The 4,198-nt window shown below is 31.9% G+C and overlaps 1 long non-coding RNA gene across 1 annotated transcript in view; it reads left to right on the forward strand.

The window, feature by feature from the left end:
* Positions 1–4,198, forward strand: part of LOC127730163 (uncharacterized) — a 171,790-nt gene that overhangs the window by 20,078 nt on the left and 147,514 nt on the right. The gene's annotated exons all lie outside the window — the stretch shown is intronic.

The raw sequence follows: 4,198 nt of genomic DNA on the forward strand, positions 1-4,198 counted from the left end.
TTTTGGTATTTTGTCAATTGTCATTAATTAATCTGAGCAATATTATGTTTTAATTAGAATCATAAATGTAATTAACTTGTATCTCTGTAATTGACATTATTCATATCACCTTTGGACATTTTTGAACAATATTATTAATACTCAAATTATCTTAAATATCTCAATTATCAGTGTCTGTCATTTCATGAGTAGTTTTCAGCTTTCGCCTTAAATATCGGGGTCGAACAGTTATTTGTCAGTCTAGTCTCATCAGTGTTATCCAGAAAGGAGTGCTTCCAAAGCCAACCAGGCTCAGCTACTCTGAGGAAAATCTTCAACTCAAAGGCTCAAACTTGATCAACTCAACTCAACCAATCTTTGGACTTCAAGTACGTGATAATGAAACATTTAGCGGAATCATTTTGATTTCAAGTGACTTTATAATTTGGAACATTTAGATTTATTTATTTGTAAATTGTTTTGGCATCATTATTATTGATTGATTGTTGGTTGCTTAACGTCCAGTGTGCATCATTATTATCATTTCGATCTATTATTATATAAAACTGTTACAATTTGCTGCTTGCTTTATAGTTATGCCTGCCATCGCTTAAGTCTTGCGAATGACTGACCCCCTGTCCCTTGGGTTGTGCATGTTCGATAGTCCCCCTTAAACTTTGTATAAAAGTGACACCTAACATCCACGCATTCCAACATCAATCTGAATTCCAATAGCAAAAAAATCTTATTCGGAAGACTCCGTCTACATACTATTAGTATTTTATTGTAATTATATTACAAAATAATGATCTAATCATGCTAGTATTACTATACTTGCAAATGCTTAACATCAAACCGACACTAATTTAGTGTATTGGCGGTTTTTGTATTATGCTAATGACAAATGTATTACATTTATGAATGGGTTGTATTGTAGCAAAAGCATTGTAGGCCCGCCATCATCAGGGATTCACCTATCAATTTATTTTAATTTTGTCGATGTCAATAGATCGGCTATTATTTCTTAAGATGAAAATTCTAGTGTGAATTTTAGGAACGGATGATGATTATTTGCTAAATCTAACAAATCCTTTATTTCTTTCATGCCACCGTGATATATCAATATAATATCATCACGATATCTTCCATAGAATAAGATATTTTTTCTATGTTCAAACTTTGAATTTCTTTCATAATTTTATACAGGAGAATATCACAGATTTCCGGGCTTGGCACTGCTCCCTTATCGCGGCACCTATTTTTTGCTTATAAAGCTGTCCATTAAAATCAAAGATGTTGTTTTCTAAAATCAATCTGAGGAGATAGATTAAATCGTCCGTAGGTGGGCATTTGATTTTGTAATCTGATTTATCAAACTGATCATACGAAATTCTAACCGCCAATAATACATGTAATTCATTAATCGGGCAATTAATGTACATTGATACTACATCAAAACTGCAAAGCCAGCAATCTGCAAAAGGCTTAATGTTTTCCAACTTGTGTATTAGATCAGACATATCTATGTAAGTGTGTTGTTTCTGTACTATAGGAATTTAGAATTTTCACAGTTACACCTCAAAAACTACTAGAGTACAGACTAACCTTAGTCCAAATAATTATGACGTCTTGAAAGGCTATAATACTTTTTTGCTTTGACGCCTTACAGTGTAAAAGTATTATAGCCTTTCAAGACGTCATAATTATTTGGACTAAGACTAACGGTATCAGGTCCGTTCGCACCCAATACACTTTCGCACCCTTCACGTTCGCCCCCTAGGTCTGTTCGCACCCAATTTTTATTCAAATTCAAGTTGGATTATTAGATATTATTTTATATGTATATACCAAAAAAATAAATATTTTCCTGAATAAAAATTGGGGAATTATTATATGAATGTTTTTTTGTTTTTTTTTTTATCAATTTGATGATTATTAAATGTTAATAATAATTATGTACAAATGTATGATTACTGCTAATTGGTATTTATACACAGCTAAATTTGGTATTATTGTTGTGTGTACATGTTTGAAAATCATGATGGTTGTTTTAACTTGCTTTGATGTAAATACTGCAAGTATTTAGCTTGGTATGAGTAAAACATTGAAGATTTTAAAATAAAAACATGAAAGATAATTGATTTTAACAGCTTGGCCCCTTTGATATCACTTTATTTTGAAACAATGAAAAAAAAATTTATATCACAACACTAACCAAAACACAATTTAAGATTTATTCAGCACAAAAAAAAAAAGTGAGAATCTCAACATAAATTTATACATGTAGCGCTATTTGTCCGCCATTACTGTACATCACAAAGGTTCCCGTAAAATTTTGACTTCATAATTCAAAATATCTGACACCACAATGGAAAAGTGATTGTTGTATGACGTCAATAGTTCAAGCGGGACAGATTCTCGGGTCAACCGGGACAGATTTCCAAATAGCAATAAGGTGTATACACTAACCAAAAGATGATTAAGATTTATTCAACACAAAAAACAAACGTTGTCAGAATCTCACTTTCTTTTGAAACAATGAAATTTTTTTTTTTATGTGATACACTAACCAAAACATGATTAAGATTTATTCACCACAAAAAAATGTTGTCAGAATCTCACTTCACTCGATTACAAAATTATTAAACACAAAACCAATAAAAAGGGTGCGAACGGACTTTGGGTGCGAATGTGTAGGGTGCGAAAGTGAAAGGGGCGAATGTGAATGGGCGCGATTGTGTATTTGGGCGAACGGACCCCCGAATTCAACAGGTCAGGAATAACCATTAATTGGTGGATTATACCTCAATTCAGGTATAATCCACCATTTGACATATAATGAGATACACCAATTGAGGTATAATGCAGTTTTTATCCAAATAAAAATCTAAGACATATTGGAGCATATTTTTGCATTAACCATAACAAGCTTTGATGACCACTTAGTCTGTTAGTGATGACATGTAATTGATTCTGACATTTTGTGCTGCATTTTGTTAGAGAAACCCAAAAACTAATATGACCCTCCTTTTTTCTACTTATAAATTCTGAGTTTTCATCTATTAAATCTTATTTTTGTTCTGTAGTCTCTTCCAATCCATTTCTACTAACAAATTTTACATGACCAGTGCTCGATAACGAGCTACAAAAATATTTTTTTATGAAAATAAAACACTTTTGAATTAAAACATTTGTTGTTTTTTATACCTTCCAAGAGGCTTTACAAGAAATGCACATTTCGCATGCTCCTAACTTCACGTGAATATAGTAGCAGACGATAAATCGACAATGGTAAATCGAGTTTTAAAAGATCGCTCTTGTAATCAAGTGTTAAACAAATCTATAAGTAAATATTTACTAGTCATAAACATGTTGGGAACAAACCCTCTATATGGTGTTTATACTTTTATAGAGTGATAAAATGATCCCTCTATAGAGGGGTATTTTTTGTTTACACTGAATTTAAAGCAAAATAGGGCATATTGGCATTCTGTACTTATTATGGCAGTAACCTGCAACATTTGATGCACCAATTGATGTACTTAGATTGATATGCAAATGCCCAGTTTACTGCTAAACTGACTAAATATACAATCTATTGTTTACCCTGATTGAAAGCTGTGATGATCAGGTAAATTATACTCAGTTATGGCTCACTGAACAGAATTTCTATTGTTAGATTTAACATAAAATTTAAAGGTCAACTGTCCCCTTTGTTGTTGATCAGGAGTTCAGATAGGTATACAATAGGTTGCAAGTTCTGTCACTTTTGCAGAAAACTGGGCGTCCCAATTTTTAGTAAAGTGCAATTATTGATGCATATAAATTATGCTATAGATTATAGCCAATATAACTAGAAAATGCTAATCTGCCCTATTTTGCTTTAAATCCAGTCTAAACAAAAATACCCCTCTATAGAGGGATAATTTTATCCCTCTATAGAAGGATTATCCCTCTATAAAGGTATAAACACCATTTAGAGGGTTTGTTCCCAACCTGATAGTGATAAATAGCATGGATCAATAAAAAAAATATTCAGAATTCCAATGATGTGATTCCTACCGTAATATACAAAACTGTGTCCTTAAGTGGAAAAAGGCTAATATTTAAATATTAATTGTGCATTGGATTACCTTGATATCATCTATATCTCTGGCTGATTTTTTATCTGTTGGACAAGAGCTAAAGGCGGACGGAAGTTTATTAATAATTTTGTTTT

This window comes from Mytilus californianus, unplaced genomic scaffold (genome assembly GCF_021869535.1).
Source record: "Mytilus californianus isolate M0D057914Y unplaced genomic scaffold, xbMytCali1.0.p SCAF_2, whole genome shotgun sequence".
In the NCBI taxonomy this organism is placed as follows: domain Eukaryota; kingdom Metazoa; phylum Mollusca; class Bivalvia; order Mytilida; family Mytilidae; genus Mytilus; species Mytilus californianus.